This window comes from Triturus cristatus, chromosome 8 (assembly GCF_964204655.1).
Source record: "Triturus cristatus chromosome 8, aTriCri1.1, whole genome shotgun sequence".
Classification (NCBI taxonomy): Eukaryota; Metazoa; Chordata; class Amphibia; order Caudata; family Salamandridae; genus Triturus; species Triturus cristatus.
The window spans coordinates 754,878,536-754,898,166 of record NC_140591.1 but is presented as its reverse complement, the minus strand read 5'-3'; the positions used below and the strand labels follow the sequence as shown (position 1 = coordinate 754,898,166).

Genomic DNA, 19,631 nt, shown 5'->3' with positions numbered 1-19,631 from the left:
ATTGTCTTTAAAGAATGCCAAGATAAGGACCTGTCCACATGTAGAGCAGCCATTCTTAAAATGCATTGACAATCAGGGGTCTGATTATTCTTAGTTGTGAGCTTCTCAAGATAGTCAATGAGGAGCTTAAAAACACCTCACCTGCTCCTCACCCGTACTCTCTCCCAAAGTTATCATTTCACACCTCTCTTCTGGGATTCACAAACTTTGCCTGTGGGTGGTTGTGAATAAATAGTAGTTTTAATGCTTTAGTCTACCATCAGTAGCCGCCGGTGTCCTTGCAAAGTGGTGTGGCAGGAGGGGGTGGGTGGCTGGGGATGACGGACAAAGAAATAAAAGAACTTACTGGCCCCTCCGATGCTCCTCTCTGGCTCCGTGCACTGCAGGCACAGGCTCCCAGAATCCTGCGCAGCCAATCCTGACACTGCTGTCATGCTGAGAGCAGCATCAGGATTGGCCGTAGCCCTCTGAAAGTGTGCTCCCAGATTGTCTGGGAGCTTGTGTCTGCTGTCTGCAACCTAGGAACGCAGCTCAGGTTGGAGACAGCTTCAGTGAATATGACAGTTTGGCCATCCTGAGACAACCGGCCAAACCGTCATACGCACTGACAACAGTGCACCAATCACTCCCCTCTGCCTGTCATCTCCATGGCCCCGCCCCCTAGACACAAGGCTTTGGAGAAAAATAAAACAATAATAAATACTGGTTTATTATTTTATTTTTCATTTTTTTGTCTGCTGGCAGGTTTGGGTGATGCTCCTTTGACATAGTGTAGGAGCCCCCACTGTCTACGAGCCAAAACTTAACTGATCCCCAGCTGTGCTAATATATTCAGTTCTTGTAGCCTAGGATTTGTTAAGAAGCAGCATTATAAAGATTTGTGAAGAGGCAGGATTATTTTTAGCCTGTCAGTGGATAAAATGCTTAGAATTGTGATCTATCTTTACATTAAATCTCATTTTCGCTTTCAAAGACTGATTTTTAGGTCGGTGGCCTTTTAGTCATGTTTTCATTGATAACGTTAAACATTCACTTATCATAATTTTTCACATTTACAGTTGGACCACAAAAACACAAATGATCTTTGAAAATTCTGCACAGGCCATTTGACCAATTTGTACGGTATCTAGCACAATTAAACAAATGTATTCTAATGTAATATCACTGGTTAATTATTATTGATGCTTTGTTCATGTTTTAGCCCACGGCTTTCAACATGTGACATGTTAAATGATCACTCACAGTTCTAAGGGTACTTATATAATTAATAAATGAGAGACACTGCCACACAGAGTTTAATGTAAAATCTAATCTGGACCAACAGATTATTATGGAATAAGTGATACTGGTGTAGTGACCTGATTTACCTGTTGGTTGAATGCAATCAGAAATTGGAGTAAATTTAGTTAAAATGGTATTCTCCCCTGCTTTCTGGTCATTAGATCCAGCAGTTCCTATTAAGGAGTAACATTCATAATGAATCATGCAGATTTGTTAGCTGTAAGAAAATGGGTTATTGGTTGAGAGGGGTGGAAGCCCCACACAGGCAACAAACACAATCCTTGTCAGGGTGAACCACAAAATAATAAAATTACCTGTGCTTAAGCCTCTGTTAGCTAGGCACAAAACCAATCAAGCTTAACTTAGAGGCAACGTGTAAAGTATTTATGCAGCACACAAACAATAAATAAGTAAAAACACAGCACAAGAAAAGTTCCAAACCAATTTAGAAAAATAGAGTAAATCTAATTAAACAAATGATACCAGAAAAGCAAATATCCAATCAGTAGAACAGAAGATATTCAGTTGTAATGTTATTAGTGAAAATAGCACCTAAAAAGCACACAACACCACTCGCGATTATCTGGTCACCCTAACTCTGGGAAAAGTCCCAAGTTCAGGCCGACTGCACTTGAGTTCGGGTCGTATACAGGGGTCAGGTTAGTCCCACTGAAAAGTTACCTACTCAAGTCTGGCAAGAAGAGTTCTGTTTCCGTTGAAGGGGGCCATGAGGAGCAGGTAGAGCATCACAGATGGCTGTCACTGTACACGAGTAGCCAGACGAGCCTCGCGGATAGTCATCTCTGTAGCACAAATAGCCAGTCTGGCGTCAGGGATGGTCGTTCCTGTATCTTTGGACAGGCAGCCATTACCGCCTTTTATTGCTGTAGTGCAAAGTGCTGGTCTCACACACATTGTTGGTATCAACGGACAGTCTTTGTCGGCATGAAGAGGAGGTTTAACCGGAGCTTCGCTTTAGAAGTTATCACAAGGGGCAGAGTCTTGGCGCCCCTTCACGGTCATGAGGATCCCAAATTTCAGAATTTTTACATTTTCTTTCAGGAGGAACTTCCACTCATGCCAGACAAGGGTCTAGGACCTGGGAGGCACCAACTGGGAATCAGGACTCACTCCAACAGAGGCCAACTCAGGCAGGTCCAGGCAAGTCCACTTGCAGCAGGTCAGCTGGGCAGTTTCAGGAAAGCCTTTCAAGCTTGTTTTGCAGTTGTTAGGAGCCCAAACTTCAGGATTTTCACCTTTTCTTTAAGTAGGACCTTCCAGTTCAGGCTGGTCCAGTTTCAGCAGGTGAGCTGGGCAGTTGCAGGGAGGGATTTAAAATGTCTTGTGTCCCTGTAGCTCACACATCGCATCAGTCAACTGACCCTTGGAGTCACTCGGGGTGGCCTAGTATGAAGGCAAGCAAGTCCAGTCTTCCTTCTCAGTCAGCAAGGTAGCCCCTCAAGCAGGTGGGCAGCCATTCAAGTGAATCCTCCACAGGTCAGGAGTGTTGTGATCAGTGGCCCTGGGGGTCCGGTATTTATACCTGGAGCCAGCTTTTGTGTTTTGGCACTCCCTGTCCTACACCTACAACTGGGTCTGAAAAGATTTTCCCCTTCTCCTGGTCAAGGGTCCAAACTGTCTGGGCTGAAAAAAGAGGGCAGGCCTGGTGCGGGTTATATGCTATATGCAGTAGGCAAAGGCCTTTTTTTAGTGTAAGTTGCCTGGGTGCAGCCCCTCCTTAGTTATCCTGTCTGGATGGCGAACCCTAGTCACACCTAAGCCCCCTTTGTGTAACTGCCTACAAGCAATACACCTTAGGGGTGACTTAAAAATATTAAAAAGGAAGGTTTAGGCCTGGCAATAGGTTTAGATAGCCAGGTTAAAATGGCAGTTTAAAACAGTGGCAGAAGTGAGACATGTTTTAAAAGGCTGCTTCAGTGGATGGTACTATGAGCCCTGATTCCCAATAGTAGCCTTTAATTTACAGGTAATGGGTACAGGTAGTACCATTTACTAGGGACTTACAAGCAAATTAAATGTGGTAATTAGGTGTAGTCCAATGTTACTGTGCTTTAGTGAAAAAACACAAGCACTTTAACTCTGGTTTGCAGGGAAAAGGTGTACAGAGTCCTAATGGCAACATAACAGGTTACGTAACAGAAGGCAAACATCTGGGAGTGACCCTGCAAAAAGGGTCAGGTTGAACATGAGCCAAGCCTACCATGTGCACATTTATGTCCCCTATACATACACTTAAACCTGACAAATATTTTGATCTTATAGCACTACTTGCATGATAACGCAACAGATGCTATTGGAGGTAGCCTTGAGGAGCTGGCATAAAAAGGTATAATGTGCAAGCAAGATAGAAATATGAATGATTCATATTATTTCAAAGTATTGCTGACTGCAGAATTGTAACATGATCGAACAGAATAACCAAAGATAAATGGTTCATGAAAAACTTCTGTACATTGATCTTTACATTGATCTTTAGCTCTTTAAAGCTTTTCAAAGGAAGTGACAACTATTTCCGCTGGAATGGATCTGTGTGTCCCACTCAGATGATTCAAACAGGGCAGATAGCTGTTGGTAGACTCATTCTTTAATGCATATGCGTAATATAGAGTTTGCACCTTTTGATTGGGTATGGTGTCTCCTTCTCAGATGCTGGCCAGCCAGTCTGCAATATTTTGCTGTAGAGACTATGTTTAGTGTATGTTATGGTGCAAGGTTCTAGCCTCCAAAACAGCCAGATACATCCTCTTCTGCCTTATTAATCCAACATGCAGGTTTCAGTTTCACGTGCTATGGTACGTCCATCATGGTTCCAGATACAGCCACTGTCGTGTCACTATCATGACATGCTCGGATTTTGCCAAAATGTGCCCAGCTACTGGTATTATATACAAAGTAGCATCATATGTGCAGGTACTTCCTTCACGTACACAAGTACTGACATGTTTAGCACAGATACAGCCACCACATGTCTAAGTTCTACCATTTGGTGCCCAGGTTAGGCCGGTGGTTTTGTTATTCTTCCTTTAAGGAACAACATAATATGCTAAATTAATTATATTAAAAACTCAGTAGAGCTTCTTATGATAGGATACAGTCTCACATGTCCAATGCATTTCTGCTATATTTCTATTTTCTACTTCATGTGTCACAGTACTGTCATTGCACAACCAATTACTGACACTTTTGCTGAGCAACAGCGATCATGCTGTGCACCCTGAATATCAACCCCAGAATATCAATGGGACACAATATCTAGGACAAAATACTGAAATAAAATATCAATAGGTAAGTAAGTTTAATTTATCTATACCTAACTACACATATATACCTACACAGTACATAGCTCAAGGTACGCAGCTGTCAAATAAGGAATAGCAAATTTATACTTCCCTATATGCATAGTCAGAATTTTGATTTATCGTGCAATTCATTAAAATCATTACAATGACATAGAATTCACCACTCAATATACAAATAAAAGAACATCATTAAAATCAACAGTAAACCATCGTCAATTAACCCCTTAACAGCTGGGCCTTTTCTCCCCCAGTGCTGAGCCCTTTTTTGCTATTTGGGGAGGTTCACTCTCAGAGCTCCATAACTTTTTTCCACATAATGTATCCATGCCAAAATTGCGTTATTTTTTCCAAACATCTTAGGAATTCTAAAGTCACCCAAGGTTTGTGGATTCCCCTAGAGGAGACCAAGAAAATAGGCAAAATATAGCTACATTTGGGATTTTGGGGGCAAAATAGGAAAAAAGAGCTCCGGATAAAAGTGTCTGGCATCAGCAAACAATTTGCTGCGCTGAAGTCACCATCTTCCCAACTTTCAGGAACATGTAGAGCTGAATATATATATATTTTTAACCACAGTTTTGGCATTTTGCAAAGAGGGAGTCCATTTTTTTCTATTCCTTGTGCTTTCAGTTTGTGGTGGAAACAAACGTGAAAGCAGTGGGTGATCAAGGAAAGCAATAGATTTCTTAAAAGTAGACACAATTCTTAATTAAGCAAGGGGTCATATGTGTAGATCCCTCAAGTTTTTCACAAATAAACTAAGGGGCTGAAAATGATGTCATTCTGAAACTGTTCGGTACGAATCGGTTTCGGACTCGTTTCTGAATGAGCCGGGTACTGCGAGTCCGGATGAAAGATTACGATGCTTCCCAACATCGTTCGGTTGGACTCGCATTGACTTCAATGGGAGTCTGTGTTCCAAATGAGAAGACAGGCTCCCTTTGAAAAAAGGGGTGGGTGGTGAAAACCCCATGATGCCTGCCACATTGGGCATGGTTGGGAAGAGGGGTCCATTGGCTACACCCACAGGCCCCATTCGGATGCCTCCGGGTGGAAGGGGGCCCACAACAGGCCCCCAAAGACAGATTTCACCAGCCGTTTCATGACAAGTAAACAGCTGTCCGAATCAGTCATAGTAATCGCTCGTCCGGAAACTGTGGCCATAGAGCTGTACGAATCGGCTCCGAAAGACCCGGGCTGTCCGAATGCCTTTCGGTACCAAATCGGTCTGTCTGAACGGTGTCCAGGCGTCATAATTTGGTTGTTGGGAAATGTGTACGATTTGTTCAGATACAAGTATTCTGAATTGGATTCTGCAACACCGAATCCCATCTAAAGCCTTTCTGAATGACATCGTAATCAGCCCCTGAGTGTTGAAATATTAAAGTATTGATAATTAGTAAGAAAAAACAGCCATTTGTGACGTTTTCATCTATAACATTTTGTCACAATGGCCGATTTGCAAAAGCAATATACAGTTACGTCTGCTAGACGATTGTGGTTGCGGAGATATATAGGGTTTGTAAGTTCTCCAAGAACCCAAGGTACCAAGGTACCTAGAACCAACCACAGAGCTGCACCGTTCAATGGTTCTTTCTGTACTGAGTATAGATCAATTCATATCGTGAGATATGTTTAGGGAAAAATTGGTTTCAAGGAAACCTTGCATTTCTGAAATGGGTACAGAATATGGAATTTAGGGGCAATGGTTATTTGTACATCTCTGAATTTGTGGGTACTCGTACTAGCATATGATTTAGAGGGTATTTTTCAAAATATATTCTCTCTTACACACTGGCTTACATTACAAAGGCATAAATGCAGTGAATTCCCAGTTGTAATAGTAAATGTTCTATTATTCTATGATCCCACATGTTTTCCAATAAAAATGGTACCACACTTGGGTGGATAGGTCTAGTGGCCGTGACAGGAAATGGCCAAAAATGAAACATGCACAATTTTGCACTGAAAACGTAACCTTTTTTTCCATTGCAGGTAGCTTTGAGCCCTAGCTCAACTGGCACCTAGAGAAATATAGCAAACCTGATTTTTTTAAAAAGCTAGACACCTTGGAGAATCTAGGACGATTGAATGTGTGGCTCTCACTGTTTTTTTTTGTTACCCAGAATCCCTTGCAAACCTCAAACTTTGACTAAAAGAATACATTTTCCTCACATTTGTGTGATCGAAAGTTATGGAATCTGCGGGGAGCAACAAGCTTCCTTCCACCTAGCATTCCCCCAAGTCTTCCGATAAAAAAAGTACCTCACTTGTGTTTGTAGGGCTAGTGTCTATGCAGGAAACGGCCTAAAACACAACCTGGATACATCATATATTCCCAACCAAACTGATGCTTGTTTTGCAAAGTGGATAGCTGTGAATTTCGAAACATAGCTCTCCCAGCACCTAGAGAAACCTTGGAAACTTACCCATTTTTTAGAACTAGACACCTGGGGAAATCCAGGGTGGGGTGACTTGCGTGGCTTTCACTAGGTCATTTTACCCAGAAGCTCTTGCAAATGCAAAACATTCGCAAAAACCACACATTTTCCTCACATTTCTATGACCGAAAGTTCTGGAATCCATGGGGAGCCACAAATTTTCTACTACCCTGACTTCCCACATTTCCCCTGATAAGAATGGTACCCCACTTGTGTGGGTGAGCCAAGAGACCACAACACAAAAGGCCCTAATGCGCCAAAGTGATAGATAAGCCATAGAGGCAGCTGCAGTACTTAGGGCCGTGCTGTGGTGCCACCCATGCAAACCAATGAAACACAGACATTTTTTTAAACTAGGCAACCGGGGGACTGAGCAAGACCTTTCTGGTTGAAACGCGTTGTTGGTGGTTGTGGTGAAAATTGCGCTGCTAAAATAAATCGAGATTGAGCAAACTGAGTGCAGTGAATTCTTTGGTGATAGATATATGCATATGTATATATATATATTCACTTAAAAAACCATAGGTTTCACACATGTTATAGTTAGCTGGACATTTCCCTCGTAAAAAACCAATGAAATTCCCCCGTTATAGTTAGTGCAGGCAACTATAACTCACGCGACCGCAATCCTCTGCTGATGACGTCAGATATTACATCACTGTATTTAGACACCTATTTACCCATGTCTTCTTCCATTAATCTTTAGCTATACATATATTACAAATATTTATTTTTCAGAAAGACACATATGTAATCAGTGATGTAATATCTGACGTCATCAGCAGAGGATTGCGGTCGCGTGAGTTATAGTTGCCTGCACTAACTATAACGGGGGAATTTCATTGGTTTTTTACGAGGGAAATGTCCAGCTAACTATAACATGTGTGAAACCTATGGTTTTTTAAGGGAATTTGCAAGGTTTTTTAAATGCTAATTCCTAACTATAACGTGTGTGAAACCTATGGTTTTTTAAGTGAATTTGTACGTTTTTTTAAATGCTAAGTTATGTATTTATTATTATTTTTTTTTCAGGTTTTTCACCGTGCGCGTACGTGTACGGTGCGCGCACCTCGCGCTTTTTCGAAAAAATAAAAAAACGTTTTTTTCTCCCTGGGGGGTCCTTCTGTGACCCCCTGACAAAGGCTAGGGGGCCAGGAACTGTCCACCCTGCCCCCTTTTCACGTTCTCCACCTTTGTTTTTAACTGTCTAAGACTGGGAGAGACAAAATGGCGGCCGACACTTCCTGATTTCGACCGATTCGAATGTTTACTGACATCTAATAACCAATCAGAATTGCGCTCACGCACGGAAGCGTGCGCGTACGGTATGCTTACCGTACGCGCACGGTGCGCGCTTATAGATATATATGTACTTTTAACTGCAATTTTCTCAGGAACTACTGAACAGATTGACTCCAGATATCCAAAAGGCACATCCCTGACCTGAGGACTACCTCTATGCCAAATTTTAAGTAATTCTGTTCAGCCGTTCGGGCTGTACCTTGGACTAAAGGTCCCTATGGAACAATGCATGGGGAAAACGCGTTTTGGGACCCCCCTTTTTTCTCAGCCCACGCTTGACGAATCCCCCCGAGACTTTCAGGGTTGGAGCGGAGCGCCCCACCTATTTTGAAAATTTTGCGAGGATTCATCAATCGGCGCCAAAGTTATTCCAAATAGAATGTTGCGGATTTCCTATGGAAACACGGTCCTAACTATAACTATCTACTGGAGACCGCCAGTAGATAATATATATCTATATATATCTATATATATATAATATATATAATATATATATATATATATATATATATATATATATATATATATATATATATTCACTTAAAAAACCATAGGTTTCACACATGTTATAGTTAGGTGGATATTTCACTCGTAAAAAAACAATGAAATTCCCCCGTTATAGTTAGTTCAGATAACTATAACTCGCGCGCCCGCAATGCACTGCTGATGACGTCACATATTACATCACTCATGACATGGTCAGTGACATCACTCATGACATCACTGATGACATCATCCTTGTGATAGAGTGGCGGTCGCGCGAGTTATAGTTATCTGAACTAACTAAAACGGGGGAATTTCATTGGTTTTTTACGAGTGAAATATCCACCTAACTATAACATGTGTGAAACCTATGGTTTTTTAAGTGAATTTGCAAGGTTTTTTAAATGCTAATTCCTAACTATAACGTGTATGAAACCTATGGTTTTTTCAGTGAATTTGTATGTTTTTTTAAATGCTAAGTTATGTATGTATTATTATTTTTTTATATATTTATTTTACAATAAACTACGTATAATTATTATTTTTTTTTTGGTTTTTCACCGTGCGCGCACTGTGCGCGGACCCCCGCGACCCCCTGACAAAGGCTAGGGGGTCAGGAACTTTCTACCCTGCCCCTTTTTCACGTTCGCCACCTTCCTTTTTCACTCTCGCACTGAAAACAAACAAAATGGAGGCCGACACTTCCTGATTTCGACCGATTCAAACGTTGACTAACATGTAACCACCAATCAGAATTACACTCTCGCACGCTAGGGTGCTCGCACGGTGCGCGCATGGTGCGCGCACGGTATGCGCTTATAGATATTTATATGCTTTTAAATGCTATTTTCTCACTACTGAACAGATTGACACCAGACCTGCAAAAGGCACTTCCCTGACCTGAGGACTACCTCTCTGCCAAATTTCAAGTAATTCTGTTATTCGACTAAAGGTCCTATGGGAAAATGCATGGGGAAAACGCGTTTTGGGACCCCCTTTTTTCTCGGCCCCCACTTGACGAATCGCCCTGAGACTTTCGGGGTAGGAGCTGAGCGGAGCGCCCCATTAGTTTTGAAAATTTCGCGAGGATTCGTCAACCGGCGCCAAAGTTATTCAAAATAGAATTTTGAGATTTCCTATGGAAACACGGTCCTACCTATAACTATCGACTGGCGACTGCCATTAGATAATATATATATATATATATATATATATATATATATATATATATATATATATATATATATTAACTGAAAAAACCATAGGTTTCACACAAGTTATAGTTAGCTGTACATTTCACTCGTAAAAAACCAATGAAATTCCACGTTATAGTTAGTGCAGGCGACTATAACTCACGCGACCGCAATCCTCTGCTGATGACATATGTGTCTTTATGAAAAAAAAATATTTGTAATATATGTATAGCTAAAATTTAATGGAAGAAGACATGGGCAAATAAGTGTCTAAATACAGTATTAGCATCAGCAGAGGATTGCGGTCGCGTGAGTTATAGTTGCCTGCACTAACTATAGCGTGGAATTTCATTGGTTTTTTACGAGTGAAATGTACAGCTAACTATAACTTGTGTGAAACCTATGGTTTTTTCAGTGAATTTGCAAGGTTTTTTAAATGCTAATTCCTAACTATAACGTGTGTGAAACCTATGGTTTTTTCAGTGAATTTGTACGTTTTTTTAAATGCTAAGTTACTTTACGCCGTTCGTGCCGTGCGCGCCCACTTCACGCAGTTCGTTCCGTGCACGCACGGTGGGCACGCGGTGGGCACGTTACGCTGGATGGGCCATGTACGCACGATGCGCTTCGCGCACCGTCCGCACACGGAGGACATATTATGCGCTTCGTTGTGAAAGGTTATCTATTAAATGTTCACGTGTCAAACATGCCATGCACAAAAGGTGCTCTGCAGGCACCTTTTGCACACGGGGGGGGGAATATGTGGAGTTTGTTTTTTTTTAAATTTATTTTTTGCAGTACGCGTACGGTAAGCGCATTCGGCGTATTCTCAAAAAAAAAAAAAAATTATTTTTGGGCCTTGGGGGTCCTTCTGGGACACCCTGACCAAGGCTAGGTGGTCAGGAGCTGTCTAGCCTGCCCCTTTTCATGTTATCCAACTTTGTTTTTCCTCCCCCCCTCAGAGTGCGAGAGAGAAAATGGCGGCTGACACTTCCTGGTTTCGACCGATTCGAATGTTTACTAAGATCTAACAGCCAATCAGAATCGCGCACGGCACCGTACGCGTACGGTAAGCTTACGGTGCGCACTCGGGGCGCGCTTACAGATATATATATTGATTTAAATGCTATTTTCTTAGGAAATACTGAACAGATTTACACCAAACCTACAAAAGGCACATCCTTGACCTGTAGACTACCTCTATTTCAAGTAACTCTGTTCAGCCGGTCGGGCTGTAGCTGTGTCTAAAGGTCCTATGGAAAAATGCATGGGGAAAACGTGTTTTGGGACCCCCCTTTTTTCTCAGCCCCCGCTTGACGAATCACCCCGAGACTTTCAGGGTAGGAGCGGAGTGTAGCGCCCCATTAGTTTTGAAAATTTTGCGAGGATTCGTCAACCGGTGCCAAAGTTATTCAAAATAGAATTTTGAGATTTCCTATGGAAACACGGTCCTAACTATAACTACCTACTGGCGACCGCCAGTAGGTAATATATATATATATATATATATATATATATATATATATATATACATACATACATACATACATATATATATATATATATATATCAGCAGAACGCTCGCTCCACTTCTCCTTGCTGGACTGCTGGAAAAAGCGAGAATGGACCCAATTTGGTGCTTATTAGATTTTATTTCGCAAGCACACCTTCCACCATGACGCGTTTCGGCAGCTCCTCTGCCTTGATCACATGACAGCGCTTACACGGGGAGGATACGTTTTTAAAGTGAAATTACATGGTCACATGGTGAGTAAACATGGAAAACATTGAAACGTTACTGCAATGTCTAATTTAAAAGACAGACCTATAGGTTTCACAATTTCTATCACTGACAAACCTTTTGTAAGAATACGTTTTTGACATGTCAATTATTGATAAACTCATACAACTTTGTGTTCATAGAGTCATATCAAACAATTAAATAATGGCTTAAATGCCTAGTGACTGTATGTTTTCCGATTGTTTGCTTAAATTGTTTTACATGGGACCTGTGTGAAACTAAAATAAACCCGTGTAATAATTATTTTAAAAAATATTAGTGAAGGAACCGGTGTGTAAAAGAAATAATTTAAGTGCAATTATGTGCAAAAAGTGCTAAAAAACTTGTGCTGAGGGGCTGTGAAACTATATGACCTCCCTCAGTCTTTAATTGTAATAACGATAACAAGGATTATTTACTTATGTCCCAGACTATTCAATGTCTGAGCTGGATCTTCTAATAGAATGTAACATGGACTGGAGATATTCATGTGCCATGCGTTTGCTAGTTGAGACCGGTGTGGTATTATGGACAGACAACGTATGTAATGCGGGAGATTAAATGACTGCCAAATGCATCAGATCTCTGTTTGGGTATACTTTGCCAAAGAGCAGTCAAAATCACACATGTGTGGAATTTAGAAATATACAAGTATATACATAATTAAATAAGAATATAATAAATAGATAAATTCCAAAATATAAACATGTGATCCGTTTAAAAAAACACACCTTCTCCTTGCATAATAGGTAAAATACTGGTACCATTAGAACCCTTAAGGAAATGAAAGGTTTCTTTCCCTGCGGGAAGTGCAAAGCATGCTCCAATAGCAGACGAGTCCTCTCGTTTAATCTACCAGGCACACAGACAACTAGAGTCATCAACAAATTCATCACTTGCAGTACCCCCTATGTAGTGTACTGCCTTGTATGTCCCTGTAATTTATGGTACATAGGCAGCACATTGCACCCACTAAAAATCAGGGTATTGGAACATCAAAGGGCAATTGCCAATAAAGATACAGCATACCCTGTAGCAAGACACTATGCCGAGAAACATTCTAGCAATCGAAATCTACTTAGATTTTTTGGTTTGGATTTTGTACCAGACAATGTGAGAGGAGGTGACAGATTGAGAAAACTACGAAGACTAGAATCTCGGTACATAGTAGACTGCCAAACCAAATTTCCGAAGGGTTTAAACAGTGGTGAGGAACTGGCATCACATCTAGGTACATGAGAACTTCATTAGAAGGAATAATGTAGTGTTTTAACTGTAGGATTGGTACTTTTTGCCATATTGATAGTAGAGCTATCTCCAACCAACTAACCTGATCAATGTAATAGATATTGCATGACGACAAGGTTTTAGAAATTGCATTTAGTATGGTGCACCAAAGCCGATACACGGCGTTATGAGCAGTTAGATAATGTGATCTTTACTGGGTACCCTAATAATTATTTGTGATGAGGTGGCAATGGCAGCCAATACATGGCTGAATATGGTGGAATACCTACCACGCATAGGAGAAGGTTTTAATGTCCATTTTCCTACTCATACTGGGACCCGTGATACTCACGTTACAATGCACCATCTCGCAGTTTGAATATCACATCAGTAACAATTCTTTACAGCCTTGTTCGTGCATTGATGACGGATTCTTTAAATCAATTGTAGAATCTGTGTATAGCAACGTTGCATAGGAGCCGAAGCCAATTTATGGCGTAATTTTGTTAAATGGCCAAGTACGTGCGAGCATGTATATAATTTGTTTTCAAAACGTATTCAACAATCAAATGTTGTAAATTGTTGTGTATTTACTATTTGAAAATGTTATTATTGCAAATTTAGCAATGGCGGACGCTTATTTTGTTGATGTGCAAGTCCGCTTTCTATGATTGTTGTTTTCATGATGACAGCTTTCGCATGCACTTAAAATGGCGTCCTCCCGGTGTGCGTTCAAACACCGAGGAAGGCAATCCGCCGAAACGCGTCTGTTTGGTTTATCGGAATAAACTATCTTCTAAACGTCTCCCGTGAGTGCCTATTTCCTTTGCGACTGGAGGGAATTTGAGCTTTGATTACTTGTGGATTGCATCGCCACATTGAGGGCACCCACCCGCGAGTGAATTCCCGAATTTGAAAGGGTGCAAGCCGAGCTGCCATATATATATATATATATATATATATATATATATTATCTACTGGCGGTCGCCAGTAGATAGTTATGGTTACAACCTAGTTTCCATAGGAAATCTCAAAATTCTATTTTGAATAACTTTGGCGCCGGTTGACGAATCCTCGCGAAATTTTCAAAACTAATGTGGCGCTCCGTTCAGCTCCTACCCTGAAAGTCTCGGGGTGATTCGTCAAGCAGGGGCCGAGAAAAAAGGGGGATCCCAAAACGTGTTTTCCCCATGCATTTTTCCATAGGACCTTTAGATACAGCTACAGCCCGAACGGCTGAACAGAATTACTTGAAATTTGGCAGAGAGGTAGCCATAAGGTCAAAGAAGTGCCTTTTGCAGGTCTGGTGTAAATCTGTTCAGTATTTCCTGAGAAAATAGCATTTAAAAGCATATATATATGTGGGCGGAGCCTAACCACACATCTCATCCTGAGATCTGATTGGCTGTCAGCACTGCATCCAAGAAGTGTTGGCAGCCATCTTGGGACCAATATACATGATAGCACCTCATTAAAAAGCATTGCAGTTAATAGAAGGTTTTAAGACTTTAGTTACATTATAAATCATTTGTTGATGGTACCATACTCATTTTAGGAATTGTGGTATGTTCTAAGGTGATTTCACCATGTGAAAAAGCCTTCTGCTGGGATATCATGATTGAGAGAAAAATATTTTCTCATGCTTTTACCACAGAGGTTTGGAAGGTGATCTATAAGCTAAACTGAGAGCTTATTTTCTGTAAATTCACATTATCTTTCTCAGTCATGTGAGAATGAAGTCTGACATTCTCAGTAAAACATGTACATCCAACAAGGGCAGAGACTGTCAGTTGATTCCTTTGTGTTCTACTGCAGCTTCCCAGAGTGTTCCAAAGAACTACTAGAGCGCTAACAGTCCTACTTATGATAAACGTATGGCACACCTGAAGCCATCTTGCTTGGATTAAAGTGGTAACTCTTAAAACATTTAATTTAAAAAGGAACAAAATGAGGGTGCATTTTTCCATAAAAAGTATGATTAGTGCTGCAGAAAGAAAAATTAGGGCACATTTTGAGTGACTTCTCAAATCCTCTTCTATTTCATCAAAAAATTCTGACATGCAGACTGAAACATGCACTTTCAATACCAGCAGCAGTTTTCCCTGGTGAGCAGTAGCTTTACTACAGTGATCTAATAAGCAAAAAGAGTGCTAACATTCTGAATTTATGGCAAATGTGTGACACATCTGAATGCCTTCTTGATGGAATCAAAGTAAAAAACTGAAAGTATTTCCTACTGAGGAGACTGCAGTAAATGAGGAAATTAGAAAACTTCATAACAAATATGTCTCCCAAGATGGCCACCAGAGACAAAAGAGCCCAAATGTAGCCCAAATATCACCCAGATGTAGCCCAAGTATAGCCCAATGACAGAATGTCCCAGAATGTTCTTAAAAACAACTACAGCGCTTACTGTCTTCATTATGACAAACGTATGGCACACCTGAAGCCATCTTGATTGGAATAAACTGGTAACACTTGAAACATTTAATTTAAAAAGGAACACAATGAGGGGGTTCATTTTGCCATAGAAATTATGATTAATGCTGAAGAAAGAAAATGAGGGCACATTTTGAGTGACTTCTCAAATCCTCTTCTATTTCATTAAAATATTCTGACATGCAGACTGAAACATGCACTTATAATACCAGGAGCAGACTTCCATGGTGAACAGTAGTTTTACTACAGTGATCTGATGAGCAACTAGAGTGCTAACATTCAGAATTTATGGCAAATGTGTGACATATCTGAATACCTTCATGATGGAATCAAAGTAAAAAACTGAAAGCATTTCCTACTGAGGAGACTGCAGTACATGAGGAAATTAGGAAACTTCATAACAAATAAATCTCCCAAGATGGCCACCGGAGACAAAAGAGCCCAAATGTAGCCCAAAATCACCCAGATGTAGCCCAAATATAGCCCAATGACAGAAGTGTGCAAAACACTTATTATTTTGTGTTTTTGCAGTGTTATATAGTGCAGACTTGTCAGGTATTGGAGTGCTTTACATGAGCATTGGTTACATCACACAAGAACAAATTCATTTTGTTGAAGACATGGGGAGACTAAGTGATTTGACCAGAATCACAGAATGTCGAGCTGAAGCAGAAACTTCAACCTGGTTCCCCAGTTGTAAAGTCTGCAGTTCTGGAAGTAACACCACATCCTCTCCCCTAAGTGCAACATTTAATCAAGTGGTCAACTGGATAAAAAAACATAAAGATAACAAATAATTTAAAAGTGCTTTGTCGCTATTTGAAAACTCAGAAAATATGTCCTTATTTTAGTCTTTTAGAGCACTAACCATAATTTTGATGCCAATAAGACCCTCTCATATATGTAATTTCTAAAGGAAATGCTCTAGGCATTACAGTTTTGATTACATCAAGATGATGTCAGGCGTTCCACACTTTTGTAATAAATATAGAATGTTAGCAATCTAGTTGTTCATTAGGATACTGTTGAGAGGCAGAGGCCAGGGGCACGGACTCTGAAAATTGAAGGCAGGTAGGAGGGTGCAAAGGCAACAATTTAACCACACTGAGCAGGCAGGAAGGACCATGGAAGCACAACAGACTATGGAGGGCAGTGGAAAGGGGGGCAGGGGCAACAAACCAACAATACAGGACTTACAAGAGAGGCTGTGGCAATGTAATAGACCATTGTGGGCAGAAGGAAGAGGCAATGGTAGTACAACCATACATGCCAACAGACCCGATTCAGCCAGGAAACGTCCAATGTTTTTAAGCTCAAATGGGCTTTATTTGCCCTGTCTCCTGTCTACAATCTCCTCTTTTTCAATGTAACTCAAAGGGGAAAATCAATACCCCAGTTTTTTTTCAAAATCTCCCTCTTACCAAGTTCAAAATGTTCGCAAGTATGGTACATTGGATCATGGAAGGAAATGGGATAGGGACATGGACTTGGATAACAGAGGACAGGAGGGACATGGAGAGGTGCACCAAACTGACCCTGCAGGGTAGGCATTAGGGTTTGCAGCCGCACAATACATCACACAGGGCATGCAGGACTGGAGTGCAGCACAACAATCCATAGAAAGCAAGAGGGAGGGGACAGGACCATGCACATGGACAACAGAGAACAGAGGGGCAAGAGGCAATGGTAGCTAGCTGACCATAATGGTCAGACAGGAGAGAAAGATGCAGCATAACAGACCATAAAGGGCAGGAGGGACGGATCAGGGGCATTACAATGGAACAGACAAGCCAGGAGGGAGGGAGTAGGGGTCTGCACATGTAAACAGAGGGCTGGGGGCAAAGGGGCAGGGCAGGAGCAGCAAGATAGCCATGGAGGTCAGGCAGGATGGGCACTAGAAGCAAGACACACCATGAAGAGCAACAGTGAGACTGTGATGGCATACACACAGACCATGGAGGGAAGGTGGGAGGGGGTCAGGGGCAGCTAACTGACCACACAGGGAAGGTGGGAGGGGCCATGGCAGCACAGAAGACCATGCATGGCAAGTGGGAGGGTTAGTGGCAGCACAATGGCTATGATGGGCAAGAAGGAGGGTGCAGGGGCATGCACAAAGGACGATGGAGGATAGAAGGGAGGGTCAGGACCTGTGCACAGACAAGAAAGTTCAGGGGAAGGGGCCTCACAACAGACCACACGGGGCAGGCAGGAGGAGCAGATGCAGCACAACAGACCAGGGAGGGCAGAAGGGTGTGGCAGTACAATGGACCATGTAGGACAGGAGTAAGAGGATAGGGGCATGGCATGTGGACAGGCAGGGTGGAGGTGGCAGGGATAGGTTACAGTCATCTGACAATGCTAGGCAGGTGGGAGGGGAGTGGCAGCTCAACAGAACACTCAGAGTAGATAGGAGTGGCAGGTCCATGGGACATGGTGGGCAAAAAGGATGGAGCAGGGGCATGCACAAAGACATCGGAGGGCAGGGGGAAGGAGAATAGGGGCAGCAACCTAAGCACAGAGTTTAAGCAGGAGGTCAATGATGGGGCATAGAATTGGGTAATGGAGGGCAGGAGGAGTGGACTGGTACATCATACTAAATTGAGGGCAGTGGCAGCACATCAGACCATGCATGGCAGGAGGGAGGAGGCTAGTCCATGGATTCACACAACAGAGGATAGGGAGGAGGGGGATGGGGCAGCAAGCTAACTGTTCAGAGAAGGTATTAGGAACTTTATTGTTTTTAAAACATTGTGTCTGTGCGAACTACTTAAAATATGAATAAGTATGCAGCATAATCTCACTTTTATTCAGGAAGAAGAGGACGTTTGTGACTGTGACTCCGGGCTCACTTGGCAGAAACACCCCCTGACCCTCCACCCCCTATCGCAAAATGTAATGCCCGTGAAAAGGGTAGGTGAACACAGTGTTATATAGAACATAGTCCTGAGAGCACGATTGAAAATGAAAACTAGATATAGTGTATGGTATAAACTATGCACCAAAAAGTGTGATATAAGATGAACCGGGCGTGAAATATAATATGCAATATATTGTGCGCAATGACAGATTTATTGGAGAGCGCGAGATAGCACAGGCACTAGCGCGTGCTATGCGATATGCGCCTTGGAGTGTAATATGCACAGGGCAGTGTTGTGTAACCTAACTAGTCTCTAAAGTTGTAATATAAAATATGTGCTGGGGAGTGTAACGTTGCATTTGCACTGTGACAAAGATATGGATCCCAGATTGTAATATGTATGGCATAGCACTGTGCGTTATAACATAGGCATCGAGGAAGGCACGTTAGATGGGGCAATATAACCCGTGCGAAGACAAGTGTGGCATGACATATTCACGGGGTGGTGTTACAGTGCACATGGGCTAGAGAGTGTCATAGCATATGCACTAGCTAGTGGAATACAACACAGAGGTGTGTGGCACTCGGCAGGCAATGGTGGGTGTAACACAGCATTGGGCTCTGTCAGGAGCGCGCTGTGACTCTCAAGTGATGTTCGTCCCCTTTCCAGAGAGTAAAATAAAAAGTATTACACATCCGGCAGTGGATGTGTGTTTTATTAACCGTGAGGGGGGTTTCTTGCATAGTTTTGGTCGAATTTTTGGTTGAATCCCCTTTGAATGGCTTGGTGTGCATGTGTATTAAATGTGCCCGTCAATAGCTACCCATGTTTGTATAAATAAACGACAAGGGTGTCTACCGGGATTAGGCACGGTAGGGCATCAGACATGTCAGAGCTTCACTAGTGGTGTAAATACATTCCACGTGGATTCATTGCATGCATAGTCGCCTTTTAATGAATATCACGCAAATCGTCATGGTGAGAGGTACGTACGGTTTGTCCAGCATGTCCTAGGTGTGTCTATAAATATATATTTTTTAAAAAATAATAAAAAGCAGTGGCCGGCCCTGGGGATTGGGGTAAAAAAAATATAATTAGGAGACAGGCCCTGGGGGATGGGGTCATCAGGGCCAATAAATTAGAATAAGAAGGGGAACCCCACAGCCCCCCTTCTTAAAAAATTAAAATAAATAAAAGACTGGCATCGTGCCGGAGGCCATGCCCCCTCCGTGCAGCACTCTGCAAAAGCGCCCCCAACAGGCATCTCCAGTATGCGCCAGGGAGCTGAGCTGCAGACAGGTGTTCTG

The 19,631-nt window shown here is 42.0% G+C and overlaps 1 protein-coding gene across 2 annotated transcripts in view; it reads left to right on the top strand.

Moving 5' to 3' along the window:
• The window catches only part of LOC146805036 (interleukin-5 receptor subunit alpha-like), a 450,109-nt gene that overhangs the window by 236,755 nt on the left and 193,723 nt on the right, over positions 1-19,631 (top strand). The gene's annotated exons all lie outside the window — the stretch shown is intronic.